The 16,186-nt window shown below is 35.0% G+C and overlaps 1 protein-coding gene across 11 annotated transcripts in view; it reads left to right on the top strand.

Annotated features, from left to right (window-relative positions):
* The window catches only part of FHIP1A (FHF complex subunit HOOK interacting protein 1A), a 208,576-nt gene that overhangs the window by 42,965 nt on the left and 149,425 nt on the right, over nt 1-16,186 (top strand). For 9 of the 11 annotated variants that reach the window (XM_039875970.1, XM_039875962.1, XM_039875966.1 and 6 more), the window contains one exon: nt 6,687-6,811. The gene's annotated coding sequence lies outside the window, so the exon portion shown is untranslated. Of the gene's footprint in view, nt 1-972; nt 1,145-6,686; nt 6,812-16,186 lie in introns of all 11 variants that reach the window. The other 2 variants (XM_039875967.1, XM_039875961.1) reach the window with 1 other exon arrangement.

Below are 16,186 nucleotides of genomic sequence, written 5' to 3'. Positions count from 1 at the left end.
AGCCTACTTCATGCTTCTGAACATGTCTTGCTTCTAAGATTCAGACAGTAATATAAGTGGTGATGCCCGATGTTAGTCTGTTTGTTAGAATTATAAAACATGTGCTTGATATAACTTGATATTACAGTTGATATAAAAAAAGGTCTTTTCAAAGTTTGGAGTGCATACTGCAAAACTGCCAAGCTTATTTTTCCTGCAAATCTGTGGCAAGACTGTTGGCCAGCAAACTCACATCAGTTTGCTTACTTAAGCCAGTCCTACATTACATGTATTTCTGTTTTTATTGTATGTCGTAGTCCCATCTCCTCCAAAACCCCAAGCCAAAAAAAGAGTGTACTTCCTGTTTTCTTTGCTTTGAAATTTCCTGACACTTTCTATCTCTTTTTTGTTAAAGTCTCTTGCATGTTTACATGCCTTTTCCTTTTATACTGGTAAGTGAAGGATTAAGTGGACAATATAAAGATCTCTAGAATTCTTAGAGAAAGGACTAAAAATAACATGGTGTTATGTAATGTGAATAAATTATTTTCTTGTGTTAAGCTGAGTTTTATTAAGGTGAATTTTTCTCAATGCTAATTAAAAAAAATTTAAGACTTCTTTTTAATGATTAATGCTCTTTAGACATTCTCACTTTCCTATTAGAAGGCATTTCTGGACTGGCACAATTATCATTTTTTCCATTAATTTATTAAAGTATCTTTTAAATGTTACTTTTCAAAATTCTTTAGTATCTTATTTTGGGCCTGTGAAATATAAAAATTGACTTCAATTGACTTCACTTTACTAATCTTATTAAAAACTTGGAATGTATTGGTGAAGTGCTAGCATATGATTTCCATAGCTAAATTTTAAACCTATTAAGGGAGTTTTATTTTACCTTTCTCCATGTGAATTGCTTAAAGGTCAAATGTATCTGGTTACGCTTTACAGTTTCATAGAAAGGTTCGTTTCCTCCTTTCACTATCTTGACAGCCAAGAAAATCAAGGGAACAATCAATAAACTGGTTCCAGAGAGCGGAAATTTGTCCAGTGCATTGGAATTTGCTTCCTCCTCCCTCTGATGTGAGAGCTTGTATTTGTGGCCTACAAAGTGACTATTGTGTAAAAATGTGAAGGACAGGCGTTTACTCTGGCCTTGACCAAGGTGAGAATTTGAGATGGAAGAGTTGGTCTCTGTACAGTAGGTGATTTGGAACTTGACCAGTCTGTCAGTTTTGTTAACTATTATTGAAACCGAAGATGTAGTGAAGGAGATATAATTTCACAATTCATTATATAGCTCTAAAATCTTTTTATCTTTTGGTTGATGTATTTTAAGCAGTTGAATACATTCTCCACAAATTTTACTGCCTTCCATTTGCCTTTGAATAGAAGCCACCTAGAGAAATATTTAGGAGATTATGAGCAACAATAGAACAAACGGTTAGAAAAGGCCTTTTGTGGCATTCCTCAGGTGTGCGCTGGTGGAGAAATTACTGTAATTTGATAGTGAAATGTTGGAAAATGATTTTATTTACTATCTAGCAATAACATAAATGAACCTTGCCTTTTAAATTCACAGGTTCAAAACATTTAGTTATGCCTGACTAGCTCAATCTTTGCTCATTATGCTTTCCATTGATGGAATCAAATTTGACACATTGCAGTGTCGAATCAGTTCCACAGTTCTAAAATACAGGGTTTGACTGAATTCTGGAAAAAAAAATTGAAGATACTTTTTAATGTCAGAAATGGAGATTTGTAAAATTTTATTTTTAGTCTAAAGTTGATTCAAGAAGGTATCCCAATGGTGGAAGAAGGGAAGAACATGAAGAATAGCTAATTGTAAAATGCCTTTTGAAATCTAAAAAGAAACCAAGAAAGAGCAAATAATTTTTCAAACCCAGGTAAACATATGTTTAGTAAACATAGTAAAACATAGTAAACATATGTTTAATGGCCATTCGGCCCAGAAGCATCCAGTTTTATCTTCTGGATATCCAAGGACACATACGGATGAAGGTCAGAGCTTCGTGGTGTGAGGCTTGTGGGTATTGAGAGAGCATAGCTGCCTTAATATAATGTCCGTGATTTCTGAGGAATTCTTTGGAGGCCATCTTCTAATTCTTCTGCTTACCTTGTACAGGGATTATCTATACAGTTTTCTGCTGACTTTTAGTGGAGTCGCTAACTTGTACTTTAGTATTTGTAAGATTCTAAGTATTTTATATGGCCTAAAATCATCTGTCATTTGTTTTCATCGTTAAGGGTAGAGAATTGAAAGTTAGAATTGGGTTTTAGTTTCAGCTCTGCTACTGCGTGATTTTATTTACTTAATCTCTTTAAGCTTCAGTTTTCTTGTCTATAAGATGGGTATTCATTCATCACTTACCCATTTATTCATTGAACGAATATTAAGTAATTTCTATGTGCCAGGCCTAGGCATTCTTGGTGCCGCAAAGTGAGCAGCGAACAGAGATAAAACCCCTGCTCTAATGGTGCTTACGTTCTATGAGGGGCAATAGAATAGAAATCAATAAACAGTAAATACATGTTAGGTGGCGACAGCACTACAAACAAAAACAAAACGGTCGGGGTAGAGTGACAAGATTGGAAGGCATTTTCTTTCTATTTGATGTGGGGTAGACAGGGAAAGTGTCTGTTGGAGGTGACAAGTCAGTGGAGACATTAATGGAGAGAGGAATGACATATGAGGCTATCTAGGGATAGAGGATCTCAGGAAAGAGCAAGACTGGCAGGCGTAGTATAGTGCCTGAGGTGAGAGCAAGCTAAGTGTGTTTGAGAAGCAGCAAGGAGAGCTGAGTACAGTGAGGAGGACCGGGGCAGCCATGATAGTACTACTCGCCTTGTAGGTTTGCTTAGAAAATCGAGTGAGATAACATGTTTAATATGTACTTTGCACACATTAAAAGGATAATATGTCGTAAGAAGTGAAGATTATTTTAGGCATGCAGGAAGGGTTCAGTAGTATAACATTTATTAATGGCATTCACCTTACTAAATATAAGTAGAAAAAAATCATGATCATTTTTTATAGAAAAGACATCGGAAAAAATTCAATATTGATTATTGATTTAAAAAAATCCTCAACATATAATAGCAAATGGTTCTTGAAGGATGTTCATACAAGCTCTGCAAACCAAAGGTGTCAAATAAGATTGGTAAATATTGGATTAAACAAAACTAAGCAGATTTCTGTCCTGTAGGCCTTCTCGGAGCCTTATGCACATAATGTGCTTTGTAAATATTCAAGAGGGATATTTAGAATACAGCATTTGCCAAGTTTATTTGAATACAGAACCTTAAAAAGCATTGAACACTACACATTTTTTCTTTAAGAAATGTTTTGCAAGTAGTTGTCATATTGGGAAATATCACCTTCATTCATTTTAATAAATCAGTATTCTTGATTTATTTCTAAGATGCCTGTAATCTCTCTTTGTGCCTGCTTTTCATCTTCTGTGAAATGCTGCAACTCACTAATTTGCCTTGTGGTTGAGACTCCCCCAAAGTCATCCAAATTACGCTGGGTTTCTTGGGTAAAGAAGAAAATTCTATATAATTAATATAAAAATCTCAGGGATTGATTGAATGGAAATTGAAGTATGAAGGTTCATTTAATTCAACTTTTCTCGAAGCTTTAAAAGTTTTGCTTTTCAGAGGGAGGAATAAAATCAACTTACTAGATAGATGGCTGAGGACTTGTGAACTTATTGTGGAGGAGAGCATTACTGTGGGTTAGAAGATAAAGATTCTACTCTGTCTTTACCATTTATCAGCTACTTAATTTTGAAAAGGTCACTTAGCCTCCTTCTGCTTCAATTTTGTCATCTGTAAAATTCAGGAATTGGTTTTAGGCCCATCTATTTTAAAACTCAGAGTTACTATTAATATGCTTAATGGTACCAGTGATGATTGTGGGCCTACATAGAATATTTTGTTCTACTCTGCCAGTTTCCACATGAGATTATAACCTTGTGTCTCAGTTTGGTTCCTTTGGAGAATGAAATTACTCAATTTGCTTATAGTCAACTCCATGTATTTGAGCACATTGAATTGTTCGAGACTTCTGTCTTCATTGATTGATTTGTTAATTACCTTATAGGAAAGCACTTGATTATAACATAAGTCAATTAATATAGTGCTATGGATAAATCCACACGTCCTGCATTTGTTTTACTGATATAGGGAGAAATCCATGATGTAGATATTATCATCCTGCTGCTCCGTGTTCATTTGGTGGTTTTGTTGTGCCTTTTGTGCTCTCCCCATCTATTAGGGAATTTCTGAACTCAGCACAATAGAGGTCTAAATTCACTGAATTTATGCCATCTGGAGATGAGCTTTACATTTTGTTCCTCCACTGAAGTTAGGGCTGGGACACAGCTATTATATGGAAGGATTGTGAGCCTGGGTTTGATTTTATTATGGGAAGTAGAATGTTTTGTTAGAAGAAAAGCACTTGCCTGGAGAGAGATTGAGTGTTACTAAATTGTTAACTGCCAAATCCCCCGCCCTGCCTTTTTAGCAGGAGACATATATTGTTTTTAAATGAGATGACAACCAAGAGAATTATCAAGACCCAGTGAATTTTAAGAAAGTCCTTTCTATATACTTGAGTTCCGTTTAACCTTGCTTTCGATGTCATTCTGTGCATTACTGTCAAAGGACTCGGCTTCCTTTGAAGTTGCTGAGTGTGGCTGCTGACAGAATCATGGTGGTAAAATATGAGTGGCTCCCAGTAAAGCCCTTAGTGATACACAGTGATGCCTTATTACCTAAGCAAAAGCATACGTGCGTGAGTCCCTAAAAACACAGTGTAAGGGGAGGATGTATGATAATGACACTAAGATGGGAGAGGTATTTCTCATTGATTAGAGAGGCCATTCCACAATTCAGGAGTCATAGAATGAGGAGAGACTTGAAATCGCCAGAAAAGCATCTGGAAGCAATCTGTAATTCTTTGGAGGCAGTAGAAGAGCTTGTATCTCTCCAGCACTTGATCATAAAATTGTTCATGTGGGATTATGGAAGAAGTAGAATTCTGTTACTGGTTAAACTTCGATTAAATGCCCAGAGATTTGATTATGAATTATATACTGCAAGGCCCCAGGCATTTAATGAATGATTAATTGATTAGAGTGAAGAAGGCACATTTGAAGGTACCGAAGAAATTTTAATATGAAGAATTTGTTTATTTGAGTATGAAATGTTATCCTTTACTTTTCATGCACCGTGCTCTTTTTATGTCTGGTCACTACCACTACTGTGTCTAGTTTTGAAGATTTAGGTCATATCAAGGTTCTCCCCATTTTTCCCATTCATGAAACATTTATTAAAAGAAAAGGTATTACATTCCAAGCCTCGTAAGGCATCTATAGGTCAAAAACACATGTTCAAAACCTCTTATAGTCACTTTTTAGGGAGCCATCTTTTAATATGTTGGACTATTGCAGAAAAATAATTACATTTATGAGTGGCTCCTCCTTTGGGGCTTGGGAAATCCTTATACAGAGATTTCGAAAAGATGTGTTCATTATACTAGGCTCTGACTTGAGTTGCTGACCTTCACCCGTCTGAAGAGGGAGAAATATTTTACCTAATACTATAACTATTTCAGAACAAGTTGCATCTTGTTTCTTGCTTTTACATAAATAGTTGTGATCTTATGTAATTACAACATTATACTCTTTTCTTTTTATATAATTGGCATTTTCCCCATTGTATTATAAACAAAATTTTTGATGGCTGACAAAATTGTGGTTGAGTAAATTATGTCATATTAAATTTACTTAACTTTCCTCCAGTTATGGGACATTTAAATGATTTCCATGCTTTAAATTTAAAGTATAGTATTTATTTTCTTTTTTAAAAAACTTATTTTTTGGAAATTTTCTCTGGTTTCCCCGTTTTTACATTGAATATCGGCTTCTTGTGGTTGTGTTTAGCATTTCCATTAGCTTTGGCCTTTCGTATCTGTGTTCAGGGATAGTCTTTTTTTTGCTATGCAGTCCTGGACACCTCTAGGTGTTGTTCTCTGTATTTCTCTCAGGTAGGATAGTTTCCCAACCTTCTTTAAACTCATGTTTTTCTGCTTGCTCAGTAGGGATTAAGCCATGTATTTGTGTTGCGAAACTTGTCTTCCCAGTTAGGCCTGATGATATGAGATGTACGTCTAAGACCTAAGTAAACTTTGCCCATGGAATGGCAAAAACTGAATTTCAGCTGTCAATGTCTAGATAGGTCAGAGGTACCTGGGACTATTTTGGGAGTATTGTATGTTTTTAGAAAGTTGCTGTGGTCCTCTCTTTGCTATCTTATATTTTATTTTCATTAACTTAAAATGATGCTGCTGATGCATGAATATGGACTTATTTAGTTTCACATTTTTTTTCTCTCTTGTAAAAGAAGTATATAATTACTTAACATCTCTTGGAAGATGGAAGAATCCTCCTTCTGCTACCCAGCGGGAGTCTCTCATTTTTGGCTAGCATTCAGATTTCTGAATAAAGAGCTACTTTTTGCTTATAATTTTTTTTTTAATGATAAAGATAAGTGCAGTCTGAGGAGAAATACATTCAGTGCACAACGGGTAGTAAATGGGAGGAGGTTAAAAATAGTGAAACTTAGATTGTGTTTTTGCAGTTTATTAATGATTGTGGGGTGTTTTTTATTCCCTTCTATAGATTTTGAAAGTCTTCCTGGAGTTTCCAGCAGTGCCAAGTGTGGGAGAAATTTTTTCTGCCTCTCTGAAAGAGTAAAGTGAGCAAAAACAGCCCAGCACGAGGCTATTGAAGAGCGTCATTCATAGGTAACGTCTTCTTTTCTTATTACTATTGATATGTGTCCAGTAATGTTCAATAATATACTTTGAAAAAAGCTTAGTTGAACTTACTTATCCAAGTGAACATTATCTTGTTCAAAACAAGTCTTTTTGAGCAGATATACTCTTGTCCTCTACTCAAAACATCAAAAATTTTTCCTGCATCTTAATCTTTCTTTTAAACATCCTGTTTTCTGTGGTGGCAAATCTCAGTCCTGTGAGGGTGTTTTTGGGAAGTAGTCTGAACTCATTGAAACTAGGATGATGAATCTGGGGAGCTCTAATTTTGATAAAGAACCAGAAGAAGCAATAACATAGTGAAATCCATTTTTCCTTTTGTAATTTGAATATATGTTGAAGGCTCATATGCTGTATTGAAAGTTAATTCTAAAAAGAGGTGACTAAGTTTTAAACAATGGTAGTATTATTAAAATAAGTGATTAGGCTTGGCTTCATAGCTTACAGAGAAACATTTTATTTATTTGACTATGTAAGTGTTGGAATTCTTATTAAAATCAATCAATTGATTAGTCAGTCGGTATTATAGAAAGAGTAAATAAGATGAGATCTAAACTTATTAATCAGGTTAAATAAGATGAGATCTAAACTTATAAGGTTTATCTCTAAGATTTTTGTAATTTGTATCTTACTGGTGGTGTGTTTTGCATTTATTTCTCAGAGTGTTATTAGAGTGCTTGTTAAAACTGCACATTAAAATTTCAAATTACCAGGCCCCAATATGGTGTGTCACAATCAGAATCAGAATGGTAGGAGGCAGTAGAAATCCATCTTTTACAAGGACCAACAGTGATTGACACCTTCAGTGCAGTAAGACTTACCTCTACCTAACCTTTGCATTCTTTTAGTAAAAGGTATTGCGTAGTTATTTCCTTGATTTTTACTTTAGATAAAACAATGCCAATATTTTTTAGTATACTATTTTGACACAGGGTTCTGTTCTCAAGTAGCGTATTATTTGATCAAATTAAGAATATAATTGAATAAAACTATACTTTGAACTTTATGTCTAAATTAAATATGTATACATTTTTCCCTGGAGGCAAATAGGTAAATCTGTTTTTGACATCTAGATGTCAAATGCTAAATTTTATGAAATATCTACTCTTCAGATTTGTTAGTAAGTTGTACTTCAGGTATTTTCAAATTGAGGGTGAAGAGTAATGGGGTAGGTAGGTATTGGAGGCCCCTGGAATCTATGCTACATTACACTTAGCCTGTAGCCCAGCATTTTAAGTAAACATTGTTATGAAGATTTAGCTGTGTAATTTTTGGTTCAGACAGATGAAATGCTTTCTTTCTAGTGCTCTGACATTTGTGAAGCTGTTTGAAACCTTCAAAAGAAAGGAAGTATTAACATGACATGAAGCAGTATGCTTTGCTATGAAGTTATTTCATTACTAGGTACATTCAGTTCTCTAAATTGATTAATTATATAGAATATAAGCATTGTGTATAAAGTGTTATGTTTTAGATATTTCAGTCCTACAAATTATACCTTTACTTTAAAAGATACTTACAATACGATACTACCATTCTGTGCATGTTAATATTGAGAGATAATCTACTTTGTGTAAAACAAAAATATAACAATAGATTTATAAGTTAAGGCTATTAACTTCAGATGCTTGTTTCTTTATTAAAATAATTTAACTTATTGGTATGAAATATTCCATTAAGTTTGTACTTCTTAAAAATTGTGTTAAAATATCCCTAACATAAAATTTACCATTTTAACCATTTTTAAGTGTATAGTTTATATTGTTGTGCACCCAATCTCCAGAATGCTTCCATCTTGCAAACCTGCCTCTCTGTACACACTGAGAACAGCTCCTCCTTTACTCCTCCCCCAGCCCTGGCAAGCACTATTCTACCTCATCTCTATGAATTAACTCTTCTAGACACCACATATAAGTGGAACCACACAGTATTTGTCCTTTTGTGACTGGTTTATTTCACTTAGAATAATGTCTTCAGGGTCATTCATGTTGTAGCATGTGTCAGAATTTGCTTCCCTTTTAAGGCGGAATAATTCCACATTGTTCATATACACATACATATACATATATGTATACACACATATATACATATACAGCAGCAGCAATGACCGTAGCGCTGGCAGCAACTATATATTTAACACACACACACCACACACACACACACACACACACACGTTTTTATTTATCTATTGCATCAGTGATGAAATTTGCTTCCACCTTTTGGCTATTGTGAATAATGCTGCTCTACATGGATGTATAAATATCTGTTTGAGTTCCTGCTTTCACCTCTTTTGGCTATATATCTAGAAGTGGGATTACTGGATCATATGTTAATTCTACTTCTAATTTTTTGAAGAACCACCATACTGTTTTCCACAGTGGCTACATCCTTTTACATTCCCACTTATAGTCCACAGGAGTTCTAGGTTCTTCTCATCTTCACATCTTTACTTGATAGTAGCCATCCTAATGGATGTGATATATCTCATTGTGGTTTTGATTTGCATTTCTCTAATGATTCGTGATATTAAACATCTCTTCATATGCTTTTTGTCCATTTGTATATTCTTCTTTGGAGAAGTGTCTAGTCAAGTCTTTTGCCAATTTTTTTAACTGGGTCATTTGTCTTTTTGTTGTTGAGTTTGTAGGTGTTGTTTATATATTCTGGATATTAACCCTTTATAAGATTTATAATTTGCAAATATTGTCTTCCATTCCGTAGTTTGCTTTTTCATTGTGTTATGATATGTCCTTTGATGCATAGAAGTTTTAAATTTTGATGTCATTCAATTTGTTTTCACTTTTGTTGTCTATGCTTTTTGTGTCATATCCAAGAAATCATTGCCAAATCCAGTTTTGAAGCTTTCCCTCCATGTTTTCCTCTAAGAGTTTTATAGTTTTAACTCTTAAGTTTAGGTTTTTGATCTATTTTGTGTTAATATTTGGATATGGTGTAATGGAAGGGTCCAAATTTATTCCTTTGCATGTAGATATCCAGTTTTCCCAAAACTATTTGTTGAAGAGAAGTTTATACTTTTAAAGACAGTTTAGGGTAAGGAAAAGAAAAGCAGACAGTCATAAATGGCTGTTGTGTCTATGTAAGAATTCTTATAACATCCGCTGTTTCTAATTGAGAATATATTTCAGAAACTAGAGAGTATTACATAGATTCGAAGCTCACCTTAAACTAAGATTTAATAATTATTGGTAAGCATGGAGCCTTTTTTTAAAGTTTTATGTTAGTTATTTGGTGGGCAGTGACTTTTTATATTTGGGATTTGATAATGGCAGACTTGGAGTTTTGGTCTTCAGGTGTGTGTGTGTAAGTCCTGTTACAAGACTTTTCCCAGTTAACCTTGGCAAATGAGAGATCCTCTAATGTTTTAGGAAGCTTTAGTTTCAAGGCCATAAGCAGAATCGACATTCTTGTAATAAAGAATAGCCAGATAAATAAATCCTGGGAAAATCTCTAGCCAGCTTGAATCATTCACCTGCCTGCATAGCAGAAGTTACTTGACACCTGCTTTTGCCACTTAGCTCTAAAAAGTAGTTTGTGTGTTGATACAGTGATACTTACACTGATTCTGAAAAGGTCAAAAACAAAGTATTATGCCCTTAGAAGTGTGGTTATTTTGGGGAGAAGGAGGTTGTTGGGGATGGGGTTGAAAGGTGCAAAAGCAAATATGGTACCTAAGATGAAAGCCTGGGCAATCACACATAGAGGATAGAGTGTGCTTAGGTGGGTATAGGAGTAACATGGATAATGAAAGGATCTAATACCTGGGGGTATTACTTTCTTTGATGGAAATAATAACGGATACTAAAGGTAGCACAGCAAGGACCACAAGTAGAAAATGAGTTTGAAAGGGTTGAGGACAATATGGAGTAAAATGTGTATGACAGTCCTGTGGCGATGCTGTCAATGGAATCCATCTGTTAGGGAATTATGGATGTGTTCTCACAACAGTGAGACGAATAGCAGGTAGATGGAGGCAAGTACAGATATTATGAGATGTTGAGAGAATTACAGATTTGAATAGAGTATTTCAGGTTTAAGAGCTATCTCTATGAGAAAAGAGTAGCAGTTAAGCAGCCTTAGAATGCTGTCCATTCTCGTGCAATACCGGCGTGTCTGAGTCATGCAAAATTGGGGTGGCGAGTGAGGAATGTTTCTCTGTGGTCTCTCTGGTTTTGTGTGGAACCAGTGGGAAACCATTTTCAAAATGATTTTGAATAAAAATCTAGTCTCAAGATTGGTCTTGGACTAGATTCTTTTTAAGTAAAAACACAAAAAGATACCTAAAAATGACTTCTTACAGTCAAATAATCGAACCAGCTACTTAACGCTATCATTCTGAAATTTGTTTATTCTGCATGTATCTCTTCACAATTTTATAAATTTTAAAATTATCTCTCTACTTTCTTTTGTGAATTTAGTCTTTTTATTTATTCAGTCATTTTTGTCTCTTCACATGTTCTGTGACCCCTATAACTTCATTCTAGCTTAGTTTGGATCTTTTCCAGCTCTGTATGTGTCTCCTAATTGACCAAAATGGCTTAGAACAAATGTATATAATTTATGTCTGGTCATGTTTTCTATTTCATTTTCAATATCATTCTCGGAATGCTCTGCCTTTCTTGGTCTTTAAGGGCACAGGGCTGCTCTGAGTTGATGTACTCAAAGAAGATTCTCTGATGACTTTAGTAGAGAACAATGGTTCTCAAAGTGTGGTCCCTAGATGAGCAGCAGCAGCAGCCTCACCTGGGCACTCGATAGAAATGTAAATTCTTGAATCAGAAACTCTGAGAGTAGAGCCCAGAAATTTGTATTTAACAAACCCTCTAGTTGGTTCTGATGAATGTTGAGGTTTGAGAACTGCTCTGGACACTGTCATTAGCTGTGTACCATTGTCCAAGTCATTCGTTTTCTCTAGCCCTTGGTCTCCTGTGCAAATAGATTAGGGCTTCTCAAACGTTCATGTGCACGTGAATTACCTGGTGAGCTTATTTCAAAAATTTCATAAAGCAGTAAATTTTTCTTAACCTTATACCCTGAGATTCTGATTCAGTAGGTCTTGGATGACTCAGTTATCTGCTTTTCAACAAGTTCTTCAAAATCATCTATCTGTGATCTGAACTGGTGGATGTCTCTTAAGTTTCCTTCAACCCCCAAAGTGATATGATTTAAAATGGCTTTTTTTTTTTTTTTTAAATTCAGCAACTGAAGGCTTGGGTCCAGAATTTTATTTGCAAAATACAGTTTGTATTATTTCTCACCGAAGCCATTATGTCCTGATTTCTTTCCTTGAATAATATGATTCTTTCTTGCCTACTGAGATTACGATATGAGAGTTTCTTGAGGCATGTCCTCATTGGTAAAGCAGTTTGCTTACTAAAAGAGCTTTCTGACGCTTATAAACTTAAGAGATATCATAATGTGGTTCTTCTAGGTAATTTATAAAAATCAGTAGAAAACTTTAAGCCCTGGTTCTTCGGGAACACTATTTTTTATTGAGATCTTTTTGTCCCTGTCTTTTATTTCCAATCTCTTTGTTCCCTACGCATGATATATTTCCCTCTTCTCACTGTCATTCTCATTTTTGTTTATTTCTTGAATTTTTATGGTACAACCTTATTAGAATTATTTTTTGTGAGTTTTCTTCATCACATTGGCTTCTCCTTCTCAGTCTTTTTTCATTTGTCCATCGCTTGAATGTTGATGTTTTCGAGAGTGGCCTAAGTTGTCACCTTTTATGTAGCTAACACTTATCTGGTAATTCCTATGTGTCAGGTGCTGTTCTAAGAACTTTCTTGTAACTCCTCACAAAATCCTTTGAGATTGATTCTATTATTCTCATTATACAGCTGTAGAAACTGAAATACATGGAGTTTAAGTAAGTTTCCCAGTGTCACAGAACTCTTAGTTGGTGAAGATGGACTGACTCCCAGAGCATGTCGTCTTAATTACTGTGCTCTGGCACCTTCCCTTCTCAGTAGCCTAAGCCAGAAACCTAGGATTACCCTTTACTTTGCCCTCTTCGCCCTGCATATCTAGTCAGTCCTCTTGAGCTCACTTTCTAAATCTCTCTTAAAAGCACACTTAGACTTACCTGCATTCCGTCGTAAGCATTCTGGTCCAGGCCTTCATTATCTCTTGTCCCCACTTATTATTAGTGTCCTCTTTTCATCTATTTCTTTATATTTTTGCCAGAGAATTATTCTTCCTAGTAGTAAATCTGATCATGACACTTCTCTGCATTCATCAGCCTCACCCCTCCATGATCAGTCATCTAGGGTTGGGCAAACCCTCCATTATCCACTTCACTATTGAGCAAGCCCCACCAAATTCGAGGAACAAGATAGTTTAGACATTTGAAAGATCTCACCATGAGACAGAGAGCTGGGAGAGTACAGGTGGTACCTGACATTTTGAGGCTTAGGAAATAAAACTGGTATCTTTTGGTTAGTTTTTGCATTTTTTGGTCCTTAATTTTTACTTATTTTAATAAAAGAACAATTAAAAAATCTAAGTCTAGTCTGGGCAGAGAGAGATTGCCAAGAAGAGTGCTCTTCTCACTCCCATTCCAATGCTGTGCTTCAGCCGTAGTAAACTACTTGCACTGCCTACAGTGGGTCATGTTCTCTCTCCATCCTCTGGGCCTTTGCATATGCTCTTCCTTCTTTCTGGGATATTCTTCCCTCACTACTCTTTTGGCCTGGCTAACACTGCCATTTCCATTTGCAGGTCTCAAATTTCATATTACCTGGAAAGTCTTCTCTGATCTCATTTACCTTCCAACAGTCTGGGTTAAATGCTTTTTTTTTGTGCGCTGCCATAGCATGTATTCTTTCCCTACTGTATGACTCATCATACTTTATTTTCATTGTTCAGTTGCTTCTTTTAAACTGTAAGTTACGTCTTATTTAGTTCTCTGTTTCGCCTAGCATAAGTGTTGAATAGATATTGATTGTATGGAAAATTAAATGAGTATTAAAGTGAGCTAATTGATTTCTGCCAATTTTACCCACTGCTTATCTTTGTGAAATAACTCTAGCAGGGGATAGACGTATTTGTTAAGGTTAGGTTCACCCATAAGTAACTACCAGAATCAATGGCTTAAACAAATGAGAGGGTTATTTTTATTTCCTCATTATCTAAGTCTGGAACCAGGTTATCTAGGTTTAGTAGAGTGGTTCCTTGATTACTAAGGAGCCAAGTTCTCTCTATCTTTCTGCTCTGCTCTCCTGGGCCTGATCCCTGTCCCCATATTCTTATGTCAAGATGATGCCCAGAAGTCTAATCACCCGCATGTGCCCCCACCGCCCCCTGCTCCTAGGGGCTTTCCTGAAAGGCCTTCCAGAGATTTCTTCTCATACTCATTGACCAGACGACATCATGGTCTTACTTCTGGCTACAGCGGAGGCTTGTAGATAATTTTGGAGGCTTGGAGATAATTTTGTTTGCCTTAGTTCTTTGCTTCTTGGTACAAAATTGGGGTTCTGTTAATAAGGAATGGGAGAATGGATACTGAGTGGTAATTAGAAGTCTCAACATATTAGGATGATTTCCTCTTAATTGATCATAGACAGTTTTAGTAAATTTGCAGATCAGTGTGTCAGTACTTTTTAAAATAAATAAATAAATATAGTGGATTTGAAGGGAGTCTTATCATTTTTTGTCTCTAGTCACTCTATATAAAATTACCCATTGTTTGTATATTTTCGATTTAATAACAGGCATCTAAAAAATCTAAATGATTGTTTTTATGATTCTTTATTATTTTTTGGGAGGAAGGAATATTTGTGCTTGTTGATTTAAGAATATATCTTCTTAAAGTCTCACTAACATGTCTCCAGAATCTGCTGGTGGGAGTATAAATTGCTAGAACATTTGACAAAAGATTTGACAATAGATACCAAGAAAAAAGGAATCTTTATCTTTAATCTCCTTCCATTCAATCTTCTATAAATCTAAAATCTAAATTCTATGCATTAGACTTTTTGGAGAATTTAATAACTTGGAAAAATGCTCAGGATATAGTATTAAATGGAGGGGGCAGGAATCAAGATTTAATCTTGCCATTAAATCCCACCTCCCCCCAAAAATTCCAATTTTATTAGTTGTTCTTCATTCCACTATATGGATATCCATATATATATATAAATATATAAATATATATATATTTAATCCTTATTATTGAATACAGCTTGTTCCAGTTTTTCACAATTAGGAATGTTCTTCGATGAATGACTTAGTACATTTGTACATAATTTTGTTTGGATTTCTGTGTTGTTATGATTTATAGAAGAACAGAAGAGATCAAAGATACACATCCCTTGTTGGTATCTTTGCCAAATCTTTTGCCAAATGTGTACACACACATTTTTTATGTTTCTGATTTTTAAAAATTTATGAAATTATTAGAAAGTGTTAAAAAAGGGTAGAAAGAAAGATAGTAAAGCTTTACAAAGAGTTTATATCTTTTGGTGGTGCTTTGAGTAATTTGTTACTATAAATTATATATATTTTTTCAATGACTATATATTGTTTTTATGACTTAAAATGAATTCAGTTGAAGATAAAGAATATGCCTTCTATTTTTGTCATCAGCTGCTGCTTTACTCTTCAGGGTCTCAGCATCAAAGGTGAAATTTTAATATTGATATTTTAATCAAAGAGGAATAAGCACATGGCAGATATATCCTATAGGATTTGTAATTTATGTATTTGACATGTTTTCCTGCATTTGTTTAGAGATATTTTCTCCATTTTTCCCGGCAATTTAGACTAGTAATTTTTTTTCCCTAGCGGCATTTGCTGTAGCTATGAAAAACGAAAGCACTGCAGAACTTAAATTCTCCTATTCAGTAGCCGTACTGTGGTATAACCTTTATGTACTTCTGGGGTCATTTTTAGCATGTCTTCATTTCCAGGGCATTCCTGTTAATATATTAATACGTATTTGTTTCTAGAGGCAAAAGCCGAGAGGACTTGTAGCATATGGATTCACATAACTGACCCTCAGCAAGATAAGGTGTCCCAGTGACCTATTTTATATTCACAGATTCTGTAGCCAGGAATAGATTAATTTTAGAGATGTATTCCAGAATGTTAGATAAGAAGAAAGAGTATGAACAACATGTTAAACATAAACCAGAATAGTGTCAGTGAAAAAACAAAAGCAAACCCCTACATCAACAATATATAGCTGGGGATTTTGAGATTTAGGTTGGGAATGCAAGGTTTGGGTTATGTTTAGAGGGGAGAGAGCAGGTTTTCCCTAGGCTATTAAGAATGAGCATACTTTTCTAATGTAAAAAACACTGTGGACTGCTGCAAGATTCT

Source organism: Pteropus medius, unplaced genomic scaffold (assembly GCF_902729225.1).
Source record: "Pteropus medius unplaced genomic scaffold, Ma_sr-lr_union100, whole genome shotgun sequence".
NCBI classification, from domain to species: Eukaryota; Metazoa; Chordata; class Mammalia; order Chiroptera; family Pteropodidae; genus Pteropus; species Pteropus medius.
The sequence above is the reverse complement of the archived record's forward strand: the minus strand, read 5'-3'. Positions and strand labels throughout refer to the sequence as shown.